The 23,920-nt window shown below is 41.4% G+C and overlaps 2 long non-coding RNA genes across 2 annotated transcripts in view; both read right to left on the bottom strand.

The window, feature by feature from the left end:
• Positions 1-1,339: 1,339 nt before the first annotated feature.
• Positions 1,340-23,920, bottom strand: part of LOC122461773 — a 150,410-nt gene continuing 127,829 nt past the window's right edge. The window contains exon 5 of the long non-coding RNA XR_006283941.1: positions 1,340-1,887. This is a non-coding gene — a long non-coding RNA (uncharacterized LOC122461773). The remainder of the gene's footprint in view (positions 1,888-23,920) is intronic.
• On the bottom strand, positions 8,580-23,552 carry LOC122461774. The gene is made up of 3 exons (XR_006283942.1): positions 23,474-23,552; positions 21,371-21,436; positions 8,580-9,584 (listed from the first exon to the last, which is right to left on the bottom strand). It is a non-coding gene; the product is annotated as an uncharacterized LOC122461774 (long non-coding RNA).

Genomic DNA, 23,920 nt, shown 5'->3' with positions numbered 1-23,920 from the left:
GCATTTATGACCAAGTTAATGAACAACACATCTCCAGGAGCCTTTGGCCCTGTGGGCATCGTGTGACCTGTAGCGGCCATCTGAAAAGAATTCACCTTGGGACATGAGGTATACAACACGTGACCTAACCTATACATATACCAACACGTTATTAAAATAGAAAAACACATGCATTGTGGTGGCTACAAAGCAAACCATGGATCAAGAAGGTTTCTGTACAACTGGAACTGCTCCCCCAGTATGATTTTTAGCCCTCAGTCCCTAGCCCCCTATTCCCTCACTCCTCCCTAAACCTGACTTTTGATATATTCTGAAGGGACAGCTATACTCCTTTGGTCAGAGCTTCAGTTCTCTATGGGGCAGGTTGCCCATCTTGTAGCTTCAGGCAGACATGGGAAAGGGCCACTGCTCCAACAAAGATATTAAAGAATATTTAAGGGGTCAAGAATCCGCCTCCCTCACTGGGCCAGCTAGACTGTGGAAACATTTCACCCCTGCAGCAGCAGCTCCTATGGAAAGGACAGGGATATAGATGCCCCATCAGTCTGATCATACAACTGTTTGCTACAGATTACGCAGCATCCCTGCTCATGTGTGGTTGCTAGGGCAGCCTCGTTCCCTAGCCAACTACTGTTCTAAGGTTTAATTGGCATCTGTCCACCTATGCTTAGTTTGGGAACGAACCAGAAAGGGAGCATTCTTCCAGGCTTACTTGTCCATGGAGGAGTAGGTGTTGAAGTCAGGCAGCTTCCTGTCCACTAAAAACCCTCATGGCTTGTGGGAGGAGTGGCCCTTACTAGGGTTCTGCAGCCCCAGAATTTACCGGAGACTGGATTAAGGTTCAAATGTCTTAAGAGATATTCAGGCACTACCACCACATAAATGTCAAATAATAATGATAACAAGACTTTCTGGGGACAGCTATGCTCCAGGAGGGAGGGGGTGAAGCCCCATTCCACTTATCAGCAGCAAAGCTGAGAAGAGGCCAGGCCTTGCCTCTGAGCCCCAGCTGATGAGGGGACAGACGGAGAGCAGTCTGTCCCCCCAAAACTCTTTGCCCCCAAAACTCTGACTGATTAGAGAGCTGGTAAGACATTCCACCCCTGACATCATGCTGCCAGCTCTCTTCCCGCTGGAGGATGTGAATGGCACTCAAGTGGAGAGTTCATGTCATCGGCCACAGGCCAGGGGCATGTGCTTCTACTGCAGAGACACAACAGAGCCTGAGCCTGGCTAGCAACTTGGGTTTGTGGCTAAAAGAAAGGAGGGGCCCTAAGCTGGGGCTACATTTGGAGGATGGAAAAGTAGTTTGGAAGGTCTTCCACTGGTTAAGAAAGGGCTCTTCTGTTGGTTAAAGTATCCAGGACTTATTGCATTGAGGTCTCAGGGTATAATTTCTATGGCTAATTAACCACATGCATTAGTCCCCTTAATTGTGCCTTTTAACACTGGTTTTCTTAGATACACAAGTGCCTGATAAAGATACTGAGATACTGTTTTAGTATCCTGGTATAGATTCCTGTCTCTCCAACACGGTAGGATGGTCTTCACTCCAAGACAAGTGGCTGGTAATTTGGGACAACCCAGATAAAATGAAGAGTCTCCATCACTCCTTCTAAAGCACCAACACAGCTAGCTCCCTGTCCCATCTAAGTGCTCCCCAGAGGTCTCTAATTTAAGAGCTTATCCATCTTGGACCATTAAATTAAAAAAAAAACCCACACCTTCCTCTCAGAGGTACCACACTCCTGAGGATGGGAGGAAATATGGGCTTCTGTTTCAAACAAAAGGGCAGGAGGGGGGCATACCTTCCATTTCCTGCTCTGCCATAGATGCTTTGTGTCACTCTGGAGAAGTCATTTACTCTCACTGCTTCAGTTTCCTTATCTGTAAAATGGAATTCGACATATTCCAAGACTAAATGAATTAATGTTCATACAGTTCATAGAGCTCTTCAGGTAAAAGGTCTATAGATGTATACAGTATGCTGCTCAGAACCCACGTTAGACATAACTAGTTAGCTGACAAGTTAGTTTGGGAAAGAACCGGAAAGGGAGCAAGACAGGATCTTTAGAGCCCACAGCTCTCCTCCACAAACAATTTTCATCCTCGCAAACTTTGTATAGTTGTGGGATTTTGTGTCAAATCCTCAGCCTTGATATGGTCCCTTTGTGCTGCTCCAGCTATATAGCTTCTCTAGTTCCCAACCTGGAAGAATCCCTGAGAGTAAGGGATGTGTGGGATAAGAAAAGGGATGAGGGTGTAATGCTCTGTTCGTCAACTATCCCAAGGGTACCATTACAAGTCAATGTAACAGAGAGCAGCACTGAGGCTGTTCTAAGTGACTCTGGGTCACCACACCAGCCTTAGGAATCAGGGAAACAAAGATTACTTCAACCCTTCGGGTTGCATCTTAAGTCAAGTGTAGTTGGGGCAGCCTGAGGATTAGGGTCTACATATAATTTATCTGTTCACTTTAATAAAATAGGGCTGATTCTAACTAGAGGGTCTGAGGTTAGTTAATGGAATGAGACACTTCTTGACTGGACTAATGCATGTAAGCAAATTTACTCCAGATTCTATCAGGATCATTTCTTCCCTGTAATTGTTGTGGGAAGCATGAACATTGTGTTTACAGTGACAAAGTACAGCTCAACAGAAACAGTAAATGCTGTAAGCATGCTTTACAATGAAAGCAAAAGGTGGTGTTAAACGCAATGTAGTATTAACAGTCACTAGCCTAACTCTTCAGACAGTCTAGAGCTACCTAAAACCTTACCCCAGTTGCCACCCAAGAAGCCTTGTCATCAGTATGCAGACTTCAGCCCTGCACCTCCTTTTTTTTTTTTATTAAAGTACTTCAGCCCTGAAAAATGACAGCCAAGAATTTGGCCTTTGTTCAATATATCAAAGGGTAGCATATAGCTCTTCACACAGTCCCACAGGACACACAGAACTCAGTGACTCATTCTATACAACCTTTCACTGGAGGAATGTGCATGCAATGAAGTACTTGTGATACTAATTAAAGATTAGAAAACCCTCATTTAAAACAACACTAATTTGCAAGGTATTGGGGTGGGGATGGGAAAATGAGATTTTTTTTTTCTGTCCAAGTTGACAGTAAGGACTCAGTTTCTCAATGTCCTGGGTGGGTGAGAACACAAGAACGGGATATAAAACATTTTACCTCCGTGTCCACAAGGACCTGCATCACAAACCCTCCTCCTCCTAGCCCCCAACTGTATTGGCAGTTCAAGGAAAGAGATCAAATACTTGGGGTAGAGAGACTAAACTTTCCTTTAATAAACAGTTGTGAAAAAATGTTCTTATTTTTCAGACAGAACTTTTTTTGTGAACAATTCGTCCAGCTTTCTTGCATCGAATTTCAAAATGTTGCAGCCAGCTCTATGGCTTGTTGAAAAATAGGGTGAACTTTGGGGGAAAAAAAATCTTCCCTTTTTTTTTTTTCAAAATGTTGACAAAAAAAAATTTAAAAAATGAAATTCAGAACATTTTACCAGCTCTACTTTGAAGTGGGAGCCCGAGGTGAAAAGACAAATATGTCTGTGACAAATTAGTAGGGTATTTGGGAAGACCTGCATAACTAACTCCTGGCTAATGCACACAGCACAAATTGATGCTGATAAGTGCACAGCATCATATGCTTTCTCCCCCTGTATGTATAAATATTGGATATACAAATCATTTTTGGAAATATTGTTGTCATGGTTACCACTCAGATGTCTTTTTGTTTTAACATCCCCAATTTTGTAAGGTCTGGGTTCAATTCAATTTCATAGGGAGCAAAGGCGTTGAAATTTTCAGAAGTAGCCTCTAGTTTCGAGTGTCTCCATTTTTGAGTGGCCAACTTGAGACCCCTCAGGCCTGATTATCCAGAGGTGCTGGGCACCTACAACTCCAGCTGACTTCAATGGCCACTATGTGATAAACAGATCATATGGCTATGCCTTTTAACATGAACAAACAAACAGCCTAGTGGCATGATCCATAGCAGTCTATTTATATACAACAGTAACCCACTATAGTTGGCATAGAAAACATTGCTATGCTTCCACATGCTGAACTCACCTTTGTGAAATACTGTATGTGCCAAACACATCGTCCAGTGTTATTTATTGGTTTGGCTTTGCAGAAATGCTAAAGAGTGCCTGTTTATATGCTCTAAGTACCATTGGGATAACATCCACATAAATCCTCTCTGCAGCAAATACAATATAAAAATAACCGAGTAGGTCAGGTAACTAAGGAACTCAAATTCTGCCTTCCCCATTGAAATTCTTTCCCACTTTTCAATGTCTGAGAGAAAAGATGAGTGGAACATGTTTATATACTATGTTCAAAATGTAAATGTATATAATACATATGTATATTAATACATTAAAAAGGATATGTGTCAACAGTGTGCCCTTGTTGCCAAGAAGGCTAAAGGGATATTGGGCTGCATTAGTAGGAGCATTGCGAGCAGATCGAGGGAAGTGTTTATTCCCCTCTATTCGGCACTGGTGAGGCCACATCTGGAGTACTGTATCCTGTTTTGGGTCCCTCACTACAGAAAGTATGTGGACAAATTGGAGAGCGTCCAGAGGAGGGCAATGAAAATGATTGGGGGCTGGGGCACATGACTTATGAGGAGAGGCTGAGGGAACTGGGCTTATTTAGTCTGCAGAAGAGAAGCGTGAGGGGGGATTTGATAGCAGTCATCAACTACCTGAAGTTGGTTTCCAAAGATGATGGAGCTCGGCTGTTCTCAGTGATGACAGATTACAGAACAAGGAGCAATGGTCTCAAGCTGTAGTGTGGGAGGTCTCAGTTGGATATTAGGAAAAACTATTTCACTAGGAGGGTGGTGAAGCACTGGAAGGGGTTACCTAGGGAGGTGGTGGAATCTCCCTCCTTAGAGGTTTTTAAGGCCCGGCTTGACAAAGCCCTGGCTGGGATGATTTAGTTGGGGTTGGTTCTGCTTTGAGCAGGGGATTGGACTAGATGACCTTCTGAGGTCTCTTCCAACCCCGATCTTCTAGGATTCTATGAAAAGTTACCTTTCCAGAGCTCTAGCTGCCTTTGCCATATATTAAAACTGAAATCACAGTGATGCAACTGATAGTAAACTCAGCAGCCTCCTTCCTTCCTCCCTTCCCCCACCCAAAAAAAGATCATGAGGGAGAGAAAATGTGATCATGTAATGAAAGGCCTTACCACAGGACTTACACTGCTCAAAGGACCATGGATATTTGTTCTGAGTCAAGCCAGGATGTGCAATGCTCCATTTTATTGCCCTCTGGGAAAAGAAAGGGCACACTGATCCAGAGCCCTAAAGCATCCTCTTCACCCTACCAGCCACAAAACAACATCTTCACCTCTGTGCAGGCCTTCTCTTTACCACCTGGAACTGATGCAGATTCCAGAAAAGATTCTTTACTTCTTTTCCCCTTCCCATATTGCTCTAGCTGGGCAATAGGAGTAGGAAGACTTGTTAATCTTTCTGGAGTGTAACACCTGCAAGTGTGGCTGGGTTATAAGTCAAGGTAACTTTACTGTGAGCAGAATGAAAGTCCCTTGAATTGTACTAACGTAATTTTGGACTTTAAATTCCACTTCAACCTAAGCAGATTTCAGCGTACCTGAGTTCACCAAAAGCACGTTTACCAAAGTTAGTAAAAGTTTTAAGGACTTTGCCCTTTCCCTCAGATATAAAAGATGGGGGGCAGGGGAAAGCTCCAGTTCTGTCTTCCTTTGTTCCCTGGTTCCTTCTGCTTTTAGGATTCCCTCTTCTTTACTCTCTCCTGTCTTTTTTCTTTAGTGGTTTGAGAAGCAGGTCAAATGCGCCCACTCTTCTCTATGTGGCAGTCCTTCCTCTGGCCTCAGCAGCAATCACTGGCTCTTGAAAGTCTCTGGACAGTCTTATTTCTTTGTTTTTCCTTTTCCCCTGCAGGGAGCATTCACCAGACTTGAGTATGCAGTGATGTTTCCTTCTCTTATGCAGGGTCGAGACCTGAATTGTGCCTCAGAACTCTCCAGAGTGGGATGACACAGACGTGCATCTTTTTAGCTTGTATACTAAATTCTCTATACTCATGCACAGACTTAGATACTGTATTTGATGTGATTCTGGTCCTCTAAAATGCCTCCTGTCTCATGGGAAAGGAGTGCCATTTTTACAGGAACTCATGTTAGTCAAAAGAAATCCACCCTACAGGGCAAGAAATCCAGTGCAGGACATGAAGAATTTAGAAGAACCAGGTGTGTGAGTGAGCAGATGGGGACAGATGTCATGTATGTGGTGATGATAGATAGCAATGTGATAAATTGTAGAGCCATATTATAAGTTGCATTTATCATGTACCTTTGATCCCACACCTACAATTTGCCTACTGATACATGTCTCTGGGACTCATGCCAACATACAAGTATCCGTGATACATGGGTGTGTGCACATAAACTCAATGGAGACTACACACTAGTGTCCTTCGCCTTTATCAGATAACTTGCATTGTTTTATCATTTTGATTTCACTGTGTGCGTGCTTCATGGCTCTTTCCTTATTTTAATACTACATGTGCCAGTAAGGTATCTGCTTTGCCTCCTAAAGGCCTGGTGTTAAGCATCATCAGATACTTGAAGAGGAGTTGTAAGCAAATTGGTTTGTAGTAGGCCTCTTAGGTCTCCTGTTTCCAATTCCAGTGTATGGGCAGATGAGTGGAAATCGTTTGTTGCTAACCTAGATTCAGAGCTTCCAGTTCACTGCACAAGTGATATACACTTGAAGGTGTTGTCAGTGGGGAGACTCAGCTATGGAAAGGGCACAGAGTCTAATTCCAGCAACATCCTATTGTTCTATTATGTTATGGACTCTGGAGGCCTGGTACCAGCTAGAGAGCCAGAGCATAGGGCCACAGTGTTAACCAATGTAAAACAAAACAAACACAAAACCCTTTTCAAAGCAAAGGTAACCTGCTGTCAGCCAGATCAAGCAGAGTTCAGCAGGTATCCTAGGAAAAGCCTCCTCTGTTGTGAATTAGTTTACAGTATAGATTTATGAGAATATTCTAACCATCAGTGGATGATTTTAAATGGAGTGTGATGGGGGTTGGGACTCACCACCGCGGCACCTCCCACTGGTGACTCCGGGAATTAGCTCCGTCCATGTGGAGCGCCCTCCACCGGTGGTGTCCCGTCCATCTCTCACCCTCCATTGGTGTCTGGACCTGCGTTGCTCCCCGCTTGGCAGCATCCTCTTCAGGACACTGCCCTCCGGCAGCGTCCCTTAGTCCTTGCTCACCCCCTTCCGGCGGGTGGGGGGGGGGAAGGTTAACAGCAGTTTCCTGGTTCGCCCCTGCCGCAGTGGCAAACCACACCCCAAAGTCTAACCCCTTCCCTCAGGGGTCTGGTGCAATCTGTTATGGCCACTTCCCACAGCCAGGTGCAAGATAAGGGGGAAGGGGTGGGGGACGGACCCAGGACCACCCACAACTCTGGGTCCCGACCCAGGGACCCTCTAGTGACAGCCTCCCTGCCCTCCTTCTCTCCCCTCATCTGTCCACTCTCCCTGGGTCACTTCCCCTCTGACCCCTTTGCACCCTCTAGGACCTTCTGGTCAGGGCCCGCAGCCTGGCAGGTAACAGGCTGGAGCTCTCCTATGCTCCCCTGAGTCTGCCCATCACTGTGCTGTCCTAGGTGCTGGTCTCCTTGCTCAGGAGACAGACAGACAGACCGACCGACCGACCGACCGACCGACCGACCGACCGACCGACCCTGCTGGAGGTCTGGGAGAGGCTGACTGCTGCTATCATGGGCAGCCTTTACATAGGACTGAGTCCGGCCCTGATTGGCCACCTCTTGCCCAACCCTGATTGGCTCTCTAACAGGCCCTCCCTGATTGGCTACCACTTTGCGCAGCCTCTCTGGCCTGTCTTTGCCCACTCTCACCGGGGGGGGGGAGGGGGGGACTCTTGCCCCACCACAAGGAGTATTAATCAAGCACAGGCAGGGAGCCAGAAAAAGAACACTATTTTTTGGCTTCAGTAAATCAAATAATTATTTAGTGGCTAAATGCTAAAACGCTGTATTTAAAAAAAAATAATCTCATTCTGTCCGTTTGATGTTAGATGGTAAAACAGAGCAGAAATGAAAATATCCTGTAGCCCTATATCATCCTCATTATCTTCACTGGTGAAGTGAGTAAGTGAGTGGAGAGGTGTGAAATTCCAGCAGAGAGGAACATGCTGTTTTAAGAGGAAGTGCTGACATGCAGGCTACAATTAGACAAAAAATGACTGCTGACATTTAAAAATCATTACAGAGAGGAAATTGCAAGTGTAATTATGTCATCATTGACACTGTTCAAGTGTGCTGATGCATTTTTGCTGATCAAAACCAAGTGTTTACATTTGTAAATAGAATACACTTAGCAACGCTATCAATGGAAATGTTCCAACAGAGAACCAAAAAATAACAAAACTGCAAAACACCCCCCCCCCCCAAAAAAAACAGAGCCAAGTCATTTTAATTAAAAAAAAAATTCTTTCCAGTTAATTTTCAATATTTTATTTTCCACACCAGCTTTTTCTGGTTTTGTGTAAGGATTGTGGGTTTTTTGTTTTGTTTTTGCACCAAACCATAGTTGAGGTGAAGCCTTCCATGACTAGCGTTACAAGCATTTTGCTATTTCATTCAGTACAAAGTCAGTCATGACATGTAGCAAAATATGGAAATGTTACAACTTACTTGTTGAAGAAAAAGCTAATAAACCTCAGTAATGATGAAGCTCTGGCACTGAATTATTTAAGAGAGTTATATTATTTAAGAAAGCTTTAAGCTACACAACTATCATCAATCCTTCACCTATCAAGTATGAAGGACAAACATAATGTTATTTGACACAGTTCAAAATGGCCAAACCATGTGACACACAAGTGTGTAATTATGGTTGAATTCCTACTATAGGCCTTTTATTTGGACAGTTGTGTATAAACACACTTTATAAATATGTAGGCAGAACATGTTTAGAAAAATGCTTGAGGTAAATACAGGAAAAGTGTTTGCTCTTATAGTAAAAATCTGTATTTTGTGTTTTTGTTTCTTCTAATACTGCTCGGTGGACATACAGGCAGTTGTGTTGTGTATTCTAACCAGACCACAGTGCAACTGGATGTGGAGATTAAGAATATAGCAAAAATCAATTATCCTGCATGGAGACTGACTAATAATGAACTATTCAATTTTATTAAAAAGGTTATTCTTGTTAATAACAGGAATGGAAGACAAGGTGAATGCTCACATTTCACTTTAAAAAACAAATTCTTCTCCAGGCTGCATCTGCTCTACCTATAGACCTCCTCTTGTTGGCTTGTTTAAAGGAGGTGAACCTCTTTTTTTTAAGAAAGAATTGGAAAGATTTTTTTTCTTTTGTCTTCTCTTTCTGTTTTCCAGTCTTCTGTTTACATCCTTTGCCTTTGGGGATGGGGTTTCTTAAAATCAGCCTATTAATTTGCTGGGTATCCTCCTGCAGCTAGTGTCTTTCTGACATTGGCTCCATCAGTTTCCATCAGTGTCCCAGTTCCCTAAATGTCAAAACACATATCCATTCAAGTTTAGTTCCCAGAATAATGTCAAGAAACTCTTTATAGTCCCCGCTTCACCAGAAGAGCTGCTTTTCATAACATCGTTTTATCATAAGATTGTAATTCACTATCAGAATTGTACAGGATTCCTTATTGCAGCAGAGTGCCTGCTCCTGTCATTAAGAAACTAGGCTTCTGTTGTGGCTGTCAGTGGCACAGCCAACACTGGGGTGTCTGTGGAGTGGCTCCATTGTAGTAGCATGACCAAGAGGTATTTTGGATGTGTCTCTGGCGAGGCACAGAATGCTTCAGGGAGCCCTGAAGAGCACATGCCAGAGTGGCAACAGCAGTACCCAGCTCACAGTGTATGTCAATAATATTGCATAAGAAAATGAGAACAGCAGTAGAAAGGAGAATAACACAGTGATGTGTTTGATGTCATAGTATTCACTTGGCATGGTTGCAAAACAGCTTAAATCAATAACCCCTCTTTTCACTCACTCATTCACTTTCCAAAACAGATTTTCTCTTGGGTTGAAGTTTCCCATGTTTGGCTTTGGTATAAAGGTCATTATTTATTGATGAAAATCTAAGGAAAACTCATTTACCCTTTTCTGAGTGAGGCAAGGTTGAGAAAATGATCTCTTTCCCTGCTGTAAAATACTTTGCCACACTTTGTCTTTTTAATTCAAATGCAGTTGATCTTTGAAACTGGTCATGTAACTAACATTCATTTTAGAGTATATCTGAGAAAAACATTGGTTGTTTCATAATCAAGTAATTAGAGATTGACAACATTTCTTTGAGCATTATTTAGTAAGTAACCAACGCCTTGATCCTGCAAAGATAACTATCTGAATGGACCCTTTCACCTGCACAGATCTGCATGGACACAGGGGTCTGCCCACATGGTTTTCTTCTCATGATCAGAGCTTAAGATTTTTAGCTAAGCCTATCAAAACTCTTTGTGACATATCAATGCACGTTCTCTCCACCCAGCCTGACAAGCACAAGAGTTGCTGATCTCCGAGTGCTGCTGGGACAGTTTGCATGATGGAAACAGAAATAACTAATTGAAACACACAGCACACATCTCTCTAAGAACCACTGCTATAACATCAGGAACAGGGGAAAATTTAACCATTGACAAATTGCAGACACTTTGAGACTGTAGGGTCTCTCTATAATTTTGTTGCATTCTGCAATATTCTGTAAAGTCTCCATTTTCATTTGAAAACAACATTTCAAGCATTTCCCAAGATACAGTCAATACAATACAAAGTCATGAGCAACTGCTTTGTTAACCTAGTCTTGTTGAAAACAGCCTACATTCAAACAATAGTAGCAGTTTTAGTGTGTCTATGAATACACCTCTCATACTCCCTTCACATCACTCAAGTGTACACCCGCTGTCCTCTCTCATCCCATTCACCTCAATGACATATGAACTTCAAAACCTAACTGGAACAATTTAAATGCTAATATTGAAAATATGGCTGCAGTGTTCTTACATAGTGCCATGGGCTAGTGATGGCTGTATTAGCAATGCCCAGTGTAACAAGCAAGGATATTAACAGATTATCATGAAATCAAATTTATAATCCAATTTTAAAACCTTGGTTGCAATACTAGGAAAAATTACCTTTCAGATTTCATGGTTATTACATTAATAATCTCAGTTTTATATAAGATTATTTTCTTTACATAGAATAATTCACCATAAGGTTTTTAGGGCAGAAGCTGTCATTTACTGTGGGCCCTTTGAGCCCTTTGCTCCCACAGATGAGCAGTTACTCACCCAAATTGTCTTATTGATTTGGCAGAGTTATAACTCACCAGTCTAAGATAAGGGGTTACCAATATGGGCATATAAATTTGCACAGTGGCCAACACAATAAAGCCTTAACCTAATGGAGGCCTCTTAGGGCTACCATAATATAAATGTTAAATAATAATAATATAATGCCTGCCCCACTGATTTCAGTAAAATATGGTATAGGAAGAATAAATATTTTTGTTCCATAATACTCTGCCAGACAGGTTAGGCTTCAACAGAGCCTCCAGTAGAGTTACACTGGGTATATCGGAACATAATCAGTCACAGAAAATATTGAACTTCAGGATGGCTTTCATTTCCATGAGTCTAAGGTACTGCAACTGCTGGAGCTTTCATAGTGGCTAAGACAATCATGTGACCATGAGAGCTAAAACAGTGACACCCCAGTAGTGGATTCCTGAACCAGAAGGCCATTCCGGACATAATAAGAATAATTTTAAAGTGAATATTACAATCTACAGAGTAGATATTTTTGTTTATAGGGGAAATTATTACCCCACTCAATTCCATTCAAAGTGAATGGCAGTATATATGGTAATATACAGTATGTTATACTGCATGAAGAAATAAAGAACTCTGGAAAGGGAGTTATTTTCATTTTTAAATTGTTCCTATCTTTCACGTTTTCCTGCATGCAACCAAAATAAAGGGTGAAGCGTAGAAATCCAGCAAAATGCTGAATTTTGGCATTAAAAAAAAAAACCTCCTAGGAATTTTAAAGGATTTGCTATACTGAGTTGAAGTATCCACCAGATAGAAGCCTACAAACAAGGTAAATTAGGAATTCACTCCCTTCTTAGCCTTGTATGTCCTTATTTTGCAGTCTCTTTGCATTAGAATAGCCTTTGCTATGACGCTGCAGTTCTCAAGGGCTGCAGAAAGCTGGCTGGTAGTATACTACTGATAAAGATTTCTAAATGCATTATTGATGCACAGGACCTGGTTGTCCACTCATTTACACCTTACATAATAATTTATACTTGTGCAAGGTGGGTGTAAAATGCTTCCATTCTGATTTGCTAGTGTTTTATACTAACTTTGCACAGGGTAAATGACTGTAGAAGATGCAGAGCAATGGGGAATCAGGGCCAAAATATCTTAAATAAAACTTCCTAATGCTGGAGAGAAGATAGTATACTACTGAGAAAATCCCTATTTTTGAATTAAATCTAGTCCATTCATATGACAGCAAAAATCTGGAGAGTGAGGGTGATCATTGAAGTCAATGGCAGTATTTCCATTGATCTAAATGGGGCCAGGATTTCATTCTAAATTCCAAGACGGCATATGAAATCTAAGCAGCATTTGAGACTACACAAAATACAATAATCCTGCAAAGCTGAGACGAAGAAAGAAGTAGTGGAAATTGTCTTTTTAAAATGTTTTCAATTTATTTAATTTATAGCTGTTGCATTAGTAGATACTTTGTCCAACTATTTCAGGCGAAGAAGAAAACAATATAGTGTCAATCAGAACCTGTTTCTTGTTCTTCTCAGTTGGACTGATCAATTAATGAGGACAGTGAGGGAGAACAAATAGTACAATCCATTGGTCTCTGTTTTTCTAGTGCAAAGTGGAAGAGTCAGACTCCAGTGGCTGAGTTTGGCCTTGATGCCTCCAACACTTATGCATGTACTTAACTTTACACACATGAGCAGCTCCATTGAATTGAAAGTTTAACGTGTGTGTCTTCAGGACCCAGGACTAATACAGCTCTCTCTAACTGCTACATAAGGAAGATAACTCCACCTCACAGTGCTGTGCAGGGAAGATCTGCCAGGCTCAGAGCTGCTTTTCGCTGGTGGAATGACACAAAGTTGCCAAAGCGTTACCCAAGATCAGGGCCTAAGAATGAAAACGGATTGGGCATGGGGAGATGAGCATGGCCAACAAAGGTGGAAGGATGAATACATCTGCCAAATAGTGTTTTGAATGAACAAAATACTTTAAGACTGCCTCAACTTCCATCTCAAGGCAAGGTCAAGCAACCAGGTGCAAGGGTCAAGGGGTTATGTGGGGAAGGTAAAAAACTAAAAGGCCAGAGAAATGCCTGCCCCTGACCATAGCACAACCTCACTCCTTTCCCCTCCCTTGGGGTACAAAAGAGGTGGGCAAAGAACTCAGCATTGTCTTTGGTGTAAGACCTAGCGTATCAATTGATCTGGGGTAAGTGACTGGGAGCAACCTGATGTGGTGTGGTTTTTGGTTTAAGTGACCTTTTATCACTAAGTTCAGTTTGTCTGGGTGGCAAGGACAGTCTAAGGGGACTGTCGTGACTCCATGGTAAGACTGGTATAGTGATCCAGGAGTTCACATGTGTTACTGGCTTGGTGAAATCTAATTATAGAACACACCACCAGCTTGGGATCTCTGCCCTGCTTTTTGACAGTCTGCCCTGAGCTAGATACTCACATTTGTGAGCCACTCCGGACAGCGTGACACACTTTAACAACATTCATCAATGCCTTAGTTGTTACACCTTAAGACATAGATTTTAATTAGTCTTATTAATTATTCAATTAGTCTTAATAATACTGTTTTTGTTTTGTTTTTTTCATCTCAAATACCAAATCAAACCTGAACCTCTGCATATCAAGTTCAGACAGTGTAGGTACCTCTATATCTAGCTTAAGGTCACAACTGCCCTCCTTTGCTTTGATTAAAACCTATTGTGGGGGGTATCTGTGCATCTTGAAGTCTGGACATTTCTCTAAAGTCAGATATTGTTTGAAAATCTAGCTTTTCCCTAAGTTCCCCTGGTTCAGAACTTTGCAGTGTATTCTAGGACCACATGTATATCACATAAGTGGACTGATCCTGCCTTTCTTGCCAAACTCCTAGTGCACTGGAGTCATTAGGTCCTAATGAAAGGTATCAGCACAGGGAGAGATGGAGGGCAGCAGAGAAAGAGATGGTGGTTTGGAGGAAGTAGGACAAAGTAGGACAGGGTATAGGAAAAACTAGGGAAGGAGGGAGATGTGCAAAGAAGAGGATATTTTCAAATTAGTATCCAGACTTCTGCAGGCCTTATCTGATCTCAGCTGCTGAACACGTGAATTTCTGAAAACTTACCAATCACCAATATTTATTGAGGTTTAACTAGAAAACCAATTAGTTAAATTCAATCATTACATTTAATAATCTTATGGCATTGAAATCAATTGAACCTGTAAACTTAAATTATATGATTACTTGGGATCATTTAATGGACTATCATTTTCTCAAACTGTAATTCAGTGAGACATTTTTTGTCTTGGGGTTTGTTTGTTTGTTCAGCTGTTTCACAGTAGACAGTGCCTGACAGCACTTTTGATACTATTGATACATTTTTAATGTAACTGAACTCAATGTATAAAACCTTTTAATTATTGAATCTTCTGAACACTTGTACCTACAAACCTTAAAAGGCAGCAGTATTTGGATGTAACATCAGTTTCATATGGTTTGCAACAACTGTGTCCAGTTAAACCACTGGCATTAATTATGTGAGCATGAATCATTGATAAACCAGGGCTTTATATCCATCACAACAGTGTAGCAGCTTTAGATTTACAGATCCAAATCCAAGGGAGATGGTATAATTCCAATTTCTAGCCTGGCGGAGGTGGCACTTTCAATGTAATAGATCAGGCAGCGTGAATGTTTTAATGCTAGGGCATATAGTAAACCTATTAGAGGCCATGTCCTCTGCTAGTATAAATCAGCGTCACTCCATTCATGTCAATGGAGCTACACCAATTTACAGCCGCTGAGTGTCTAGCCCCTCTTTTTTTCAACTCATCCCTTTTCAATATTTTTTTTTATTTAATATGGTCTCTGTTGTCCTGCTGCTTGTCTATAATTCCTCTTATAATAAGCTAGCCATTCAGATCTGATCCAAAGTTATTGATGTCAAATATGGGCATCTTTCTATTGACTTCAATGAACTTTGGAATAAGTCCTAACGCAGTGAGTCCGGGAACAGGTGGATAGATATTAGTTGTATAGGGCCTGAATCTCCTCTGACTTATAGTAGGATAAATCAAGAGCAACTCCACACAAAAGTCAATATAGTAAAGTTTTACATCAGTGTAAGTGAAAGGATGTTTCACATCACTAAAATCCAACCACAGTTTTAAAAAGTTGGGACAATACAATGCTTTCATAGCCTCCGTTTCTAGCCATTCTGCCAGTTTCCCTCTCTAATTTAAGGTAGGGGTTTAAGGGGAGAGGGCTGTGCACTCTCTGTATACTCCACAAAGAAAAGTTCACAGCACAGTTTGAAGAACTCCTGGCAACTGACTGATGGATTTCAGAGTAGCAGCCATGTTAGTCTGTATTCGGAAAAAGAAAAGGAGTACTTGGGGCACCTTAGCGATGAACAAATTTATTTGAGCATAAGCTTTCGTGAGCTACAGCTCACTTCATCAGATGCATTCAGCTGTACCTCACGAAAGCTTATGCTCAAATAAATTTGTTCATCGCTAAGGTGCCACAAGTACTCCTTTTCTTTTTGACTGATGGAGTGTGTCTTGTTTGAGGCCAGTCACTGCTCCACCCTGCCAAAAAACACTGGGCCAAATTCCCTTCCCAGCTACGGTAAACTGTCTCCATACTATTGGGCCACTAAGTCTAAGGAGTAAATGAGTGTGAAAAATAGTAAATAAAACCAAAACCAATGAACAAGTAAATTAGAAAGTTATCAATTGTTTGCAGGGTTGTTGTGGCCATGTTAGTCCCAGTAAATTAGACTATATACAACATAAAATATTATCTCACTCACTTTGTCTGTTAAAGTTATCAATTGTCAGCCTCAAAAATCAAACAATTCTTTGTGTTTACATCTGACTCTAACAGAACTGCTGAAAGTCATTCAACAGAGGGACAGCTAGCTCTCATAAGGTGAAAGTTTGTAGAGGCAGGCTCCTAGAGTAGGTTAAAGAATTCATCTGCCTCTAGATTTTTCTTCCCATTCGCATAATGCTTAACCTCATACTGAGGAGAGTTACTCTACAGTCTATCACAATAAAGATCCATAAGCCCACCACGCTACTGCAGACACTGAATGGATGATAGTGCTGCACTTCAGATGCATGACTTAAATAACACACCATCTTATTCAGACACCCTATTTACAGGAAGCACTTCATGCAGGAGGCTTTTGAAAAGCTTTAGAAGCCACTGTTCCTAGAATATGTTCAAGTATGCCGCTGGAGCAGTTGAAGGTAAAATTAAGGAGTACTCGAGTTTGACTCTGTATTGCCCAGCTACAAAACTTGCAGCTGAAAAGTGGTATGTTTTCAAAATAAAAAATTCTTGCTAAATGCCTTTTGCAAGAGTAAACAACTGAGGCCGGTTTGAGCTAAGCTTGCAGTAAAAGTTCTCTGTCCCCACCTCCCAACCACTAACTACAGCAGGCGCAGCATAGTGTTACATGTTATAACCTTGTCTTGCCATTCATGCTTAATGCGGGCACAGCTCCATTTCTTGTGGCGTGCTGTGACTTATGGTCAACTTTCATTGCTAACAGGGGAAAAAATCAGCCTGACAAACTTAATATTTCCAGAGAGGCAGAGGTGGAGGAGTGTGTGCGTGGTGTGAGTATGAGGCAGTGGTCTGTCCTCAGCAAAGCTTGCAAGGTGAAGCCTCCTTCACTTTGCATTTAACAAAGTTTTCCTAAGAGAGGGAGGCAACTTTCCCCCTAGTTTAAGTTCAGCTGCAACTCTCAGCCAGCCACTTCACTACAAGAATGCAGAGTGAGCCATTTGAGCCTTGTGATCTTTTAGCTACACAGCATCCCATTCATCATATGCTTGAGAAACATAATATGTAAAGCTGAGAAAAACAGAAGCTGCAGAGACAAGGAAAATCAATTAGCAAGAAAGCTTGTATAAGAAGAAAGACTTAAGCAAAATCTTCACGTTATCATTTTGAAGTTTCTAACGCTTTTTTTTTTTTTTTTTGCCTTTAGATTAAAAACTTTACTGGCCACATTCCAAGTATATTCTTTAAATTAGGGTATGGAGATAAGAGACTACTATTTATTCACAGACTAGGGATCATTGGGCACACAGATGGATTTATATTTTCTCCCCAAGTAATTTCAGATAATTTCAGCGGGGACCACCTTCAGTACTAAGAAAGACATTGTTAAAGTTTGCAACTAGTTTCCATCCTGGAAGGGAACCCACACAACTTGACTTAAACAATACAGTGAGGGCTAGATTCTGATCTCAGTTACACTGATATAAATTAGGAGTAACATTTACTAAAATCAAAAGAGTTATACCAGTATAAAAGAGATGAGAATCCACCACAATTAACTGCAAAAGAATGAATCCTCATTTACTCCAATGTAACTGAGAAAGGAATCTGGCCCTTATTTTTCATATGGAATCAATTCAGATAGTGAGCAAATTCTCTTTTCAGTAACAGTGGTTTAAATATGGAGTATCTGACTTCACTGGAGTTGCTCCCAATTTGCCACGGTGTAACTGAGCACATTTTGGCCCAGTAACTATTCAACATGAAGTTATTGCAATGAATGGTGGCAAGCAGGTGTGGGTTCCATCATACTGCTGCCTCCAAAAATCAGAAAATGCATACTGCAGCCTGTTAAAACAGTTTTAAGTGATTTGGGGCACTGCCGTTCAAAATTATTTTTGATCACAATTATTTATCACATTCTAGAAATAAAGCAGATGTGTAAAGTATTCATCCACCTAGTTCCTTCCCCAGCCCTATGAATATTTTTTAACTTGTTAACTACTGGAACTTGATCCTCATGTAACACAGGAAATGTGTAATAGTGATACCAATGACCTTACTAAAGTGCAAGCTGTGAATAGCCCTAGTGAAGCTGAGCAGCCTGCAAAGACAAAAATGTTTGTATGCCAGCTATTTAATCCCAATGCAGGTGAATGGCCTTTGAAAAATATGTAAAGCACTTTAGTGTGCTAAACTAAGCTTTCATTATTGGGAAGTAAAAAAAATAAGTAACATCACTATCGGTATGATAAATCACAAAGAAAATGTAATATCCACTTATACAAAAGTCCAATTTTCTGGTTACAACAGTAAATAACTAAATATTCAGTTTCTGTCCCCAAAGTTAAAATATCCTTTATTTTACAAAATAGTCTATGTTACAAGTAAAACAGAGTGAATAGTTAATAATTCACTCCTCAAATTTTGCTGTTTTGTTATGTTTACTAGCAGATTGTAAACATTTTCTTATGTATTTGTCATTCAAAGTTTTTCATTATTTTTTCCCTTTATATGAATAGCTCACAAATAGTTCATTGTGAATGTGAAATTCAAACTTTGTGCTGTGTTGGTTCCTGTTTTCCATTAGGCTATCAACTGTATGATCAGAGCTTTAGCTAGTTATGTATGTCACATGATGCTTCCTTACCATGATTAGCTTAATGTAACTAACAATGTAAACTTCGAGTACTACACTTTAAATCAGAAAATATTAAACTATTCAAGCTGGAACTTCAGTACTCACAAATGAGTATGAGTACAGCTTAACTGTTTGCATGTTCACAGATGGCAAACATGAAAGGATCATAATGAACATAGGCTACTCAACGTTTGTTTATGAATTAAAATATGTATTTTAGGAAAACACTTGCCAATGATTAGCTCAGCTCTTATGATTAAAATAGGAAAGCAATGATATGGTACAATAATTCCACGGGGAAGTTTTGTTGCTGTTACTGAAGTGTTCTGTGTCAATCCTCTTCTAGGTACCTGTTCCTCTGTAGCCCTCCAACTAAAAGGTTCACAGTCCTTTCTCCTATTTATGACTCTTTTCTGCTTCTTTCTTTCTTTCTTTCTTTCTTTCTTTCTTTCTTTCTTTCTTACCTCAGTGCTTCTTTGATACCCACTTTCCTCGAGTTTGGTCTTTGGCAGCGATCACTAGAAGTTTTAAGGGAAGGACTCGTACTGTAATACCTTGGGTGATATGTTATTACAGCATACGTATTACAGCATAAAATTGTTTATAGTGAGTCATTAATATCCAAAATAAAAGCTCTGTTGTCAATTTTGGTTAAACGTATAGGCCACATGGTATTGTTTCTGTTCCTTGAGCATATCTGTCATAGGGCAGACTAGCTCTTTAAGAGATTTGTGTTCCATCCCACCTGTGGTTTTTCATCTGGTCCCAGGTGGTGGATTTGGTCCTGTAGTTGGATCAGGTGACCAGGCATCACATGATGATAGGCCAGGAGCGAGGCTTCCAATAAGAGTGAGCCTTCTCTCACAGGGAGAAGATGATGAGGGGCCAGGAAACATCTAAGGGAGAGTGCTTTGGAGAATTCTGGCGTGGGCCTGGCACAGCTCCCCTGCTCGGAGCAGGAGGAGCTGAAAAAGAACTGGGGTCTGAAGCCTTGATACAAGGGTAAGAAAAAAGACAGAAGGCAAGGGACCTGGAGGGAGGCTTTGCAGTGAATACAGAGGGGACACAGTATCAGAGAAGACTTGGGAAGTGGCTCTTCACACCAACCAGGTTGAAAGGCCTGGCTGGAGCTACCTGCAGTGAATGGAAGAAGCATAAGTCTAAAAAGCAAGAGGCTTGAGGAAATGCCAAGCAACAGGACCTGGGATTTAGGGAAAAATCTGTTGAACCCAGCAAGGGGCTGAAAATACTGTGCAGTGGGGAAAAGAGGTTTTGATTTAAGCTAACATTTGAACAATGGTGTTGTTTTAATACCCCAGGCCCTTACAAGGGGTGTTATTTGACACTCAAGAGACAGAGCAGCCTTTGAGAAGCCCAACAAGGGAAAATGGAGGCAGTGGCAGGATTGGGTAAGACCCTGTCACAGTGCCTCTTAAAATCACTTTTCCCCAGCGCAAATAATCATTTACTCACTTCCCATGAATATTGTGTAATATTCACTTATTTGCTGATTCCATGAACATTCCTGACAGTGAATTCATTTGCCTGAACACTTACAGAAAATTAACATAACAGGGGTGCGAACACAGGTGCCTAACTCTCTCCCTTGCATGCATGCTGCTATATTCCTGCCTGTGTTCAGTATAATGATAGTCTCATGATTTTTAGTGAAATCAACGCAACTTGATTACACATCTCAACAGATTAGTGCTTCTGAAAATGGAATAATAGGCAAAGTCCCGATCTCTGCATGAGGATCAATCCTTCAAGTAAATGGTAAGCCCCCAAACTTCAAGTGACTTTCGTGGAATGTATTGTCAGAGATCGCTGAGGGTATCTCTGCATGTAGCACAGTGTGAACAGGGAGTGCACCCCTTACTACAGTTCTTTCTGGCCACATACTCTTCCTATTGTTCTGGTTCTGCTCTATAAGCCAGTGCAGGGAAGGGTGGTGTAACGGTCCTGTCCTTTCTCGTGCTCTTTGGGAGGAGAGATGAGGGCATGCAGTGTTCTCTGTACTCCCCAGAATGTTTCTATCACTCACACCCATCCTGTGACCCTGAAAAGAACCAGTCAAAAACTGGCCTTGAAAGAGGATCTCTAATAGCAAATAATAGTTAATCCTCTCATTTACACAATCAATAGGAGATTGCAGGGATCTATAAATTTTGGTTCAGTAGCAGATTAAAGCAAAGAGTACACAAAACTGTCAGCGTATTTTGTAGCTAGTAAGCCATGGCAGTTTTCAGAGTGGCTGAACTGCTGCTGGGTAATATTTTGGCACACGTCTCTTGTCCCAGACCCTGCTGGAAAAAAACAAGGCACCAGAAAAGTAGTTTAATTAGGATGCAACTTTTGTACGTAACACATCTGGGAACTGTTCGACAATAACTCCTCCAGTGCAAGTCATCTCTTTGTAATCCATTCCACCTTGGGGAGGGCTGACCCCATTAACTTGGTCCCAGTACCATTGCTGGGATCCCAGAGACCTTCCTTTGTACGAGAGTTAAGGGGTGGGAAGAGGAGGTTATACCAGGCATTAGAAACCCCAACCCCATTCTCTACCTTCTTTAGGAGTGGCCTTTTCCTAATCCAATTCCGATTCTGGTTTATCAAGGAAAGCCTGGGGACCTGCCAAGTAGCAACAAAATGAATTTTATAAACTAACCAACACACCACGTTCCTGGGCTGCTAAGAGACAGGTGAAAAAAGTGACCCTTGCCCAGGCTAATCTCGAAGCAAGTGAAAAATACTTGCCCAGTACCCAAAAAGCAACTAGCATGATGCAGACAGCAAGTCCCAAAAATCCAATACTAGTCTAAACCCAACAAGAGGGAGGATGGAGTTTTTCTTCCTGGTGCAAATTGCCACTCATTTGGGTGTGTGGTAGGCGTATGCCGCACACTTCTGTCCAACCAATCGGCCACACAGCCCCAACCTCCTCCAGCCCAGAAGGAGGTTGAGTGCCCACTATGAGGTAAGAAAGGTGCAATACTTAAAGGAACCAAGGGTTTCTTCCCCTGCTGACCCAAATAAAGCTTCCTCACCTGTGAGCTCGTGGGAGGAGCAATTTAATCAGAAATGCCAATTTGCTGTACTAAACAATTTCAGGGGTCATCTTTGCATGTTCAGGCATAAATGGAACTCGAATCAAGAGCCAGAAAGATGGTTCAGAGTAAACTGAAAATAATCTGTACTTATAGTCTGATCCTACAGTTCTTACTCACATGAGTCCCATTTAGATTTAGTGGGACTACCCACATGAGTGAAGCTACAGAACTGGACCCTTGATATAAAAGTCTTTTTTGAATCTCCTTATTGAGACTATTTTAGTCCATTAAGGGTCACCAGTAAAGAGATTATGTTGTACTTGAAATTTTATATTTTTTTTAATGCATAAGAATTCTCCAAGTCTTCTTGTGTTATAGAAATCTACAAATGTATTCCCTATTAATTTTTTTGGTATTCAATTTTTTATTCATTTCAATAATAATAGCATTACTAATGTGAGTAACAAATTTAGTTGCATTAGGTTAATTCTTCCATAAAGTACTCTATCCCATTATTTAAAGCTGATTCTGAGCAATTTAGGTCCAGGACCTCAAAGATATTTAGGCTCCTGACTTCCATTGAAATCAAAGTCCAAAAAGCGTTAAGGATCTGGGCCCTAGAGCCCAAACACACATCACTGACTTCAGATGGAGCAGGGTCAGGCCCATTGTGTTTAAAAAGATATTAGAGCTGGTCAGAATGTATTTTTCCATGGAAAATTTCAGCTTTTCAATGAAAAACTGAAACCCAAACCATTTCAGCTGAAAATTTCTCGTCAGAAATGCCCCTGCAGTGCTTCATAGGAGTTGTAGTTCCGATGCCTCATGCCCCCATTCTACTGCATAGGCCAGGCTGTCTGTCTATACTACATATCCCATGAGGTCCCATGGTCTCCCTACCTGCTGAAATGCTGTGGTGCAGCATTAGAGTCATATGGCCAGGGTACATCCTCAGAGGAGTAGTCCCTTGTTCAGGGAAAGCCCCTGGCAAGCTGGACTGGTTTGTTTACCTGCCGCATCTGCAGGTTAGGTTGATCGCGGCTCCCACTGGCTGCAGTTCGCCGCTCCAGGCCAATGGGGGCTGCTGGAAGCGGCGCGGGCCAAGGGATGTGCTGGCTGCCCTTCCCGCAGCCCCCATTGGCCAGTTGGAGCCATGATTGGCCGAACCTGCGGACCTGGCAGGTAAACAAACCGGTCCAGCCCTCCAGAGGCTTTCCTTGAACAAGCGGCGGACCAGCTTTGCCTTAGGGAGTCCAGCCCACAGAGGAAAATCAGGACAAGACTCCCACACTAGAATTCCCATGAGAGGCTGCAGTGGCATTTCCAAATCAAAGTATTCAGACATTAAATTTTTTGGTGAAAAGTTGAAAATTTCTATGGCAAGCAGATGCTTTTTGTGAAAAAATTCTAGATGAAAACCCAATGTTCCCCTTGAAGAACCATTTTGATGGAAACATTTTAACCAGCTCTACAAGATGTTACTATAAGTGGGTTTTAACTTCCTGTCTAGAATGTCTTTCTGCATCACCACTGACTTACATTGTGATACCATGTCAATGTATGTCACTGGACTTTATGATCGCATTTTCAGGTCAGCCAGTGAAAAAGAACAACTTACTAGGATTTTGCTGAGATAAGCGTCACAGACCAAGTCAACAGAAAAGAAGAATGAGTCTTCTTGTCTTATTGCATAAGCTATAAGTAATCAGGAATTTATTTTTATTACCTTGACCATAAAAAATAGATCTTTAAAAATGGAAAACCAAAAGAACAATAGTAATACAAAAGTTAATTCCCCTAACTGCATTCAGAGTTTGTTAAGGTTCAGTCTGTAAAAGGAAGGAAATTCAGGGTCAAAGATCAAACCCTTTTCCCAGTGTCTAGTCACAACGGGATGCCATCCTTAATTCTACCCAACTGTGTCATATTGTGGCCAAATATTGGAGGCTTGATCCTTAACTTTGAAGTTCCTTTCTTTTGTGGATTTAAGCGAGAACCACAACATTTTTTTGAAATGCAGTCTCTCAGTGAATTGAATATAGTTGTCTGTGTGAAAGTAAAATTG

The sequence above is a fragment of the Chelonia mydas genome, chromosome 9 (genome assembly GCF_015237465.2).
Source record: "Chelonia mydas isolate rCheMyd1 chromosome 9, rCheMyd1.pri.v2, whole genome shotgun sequence".
NCBI classification, from domain to species: Eukaryota; Metazoa; Chordata; order Testudines; family Cheloniidae; genus Chelonia; species Chelonia mydas.
This window is presented reverse-complemented; position numbering and strand designations above follow the sequence as displayed.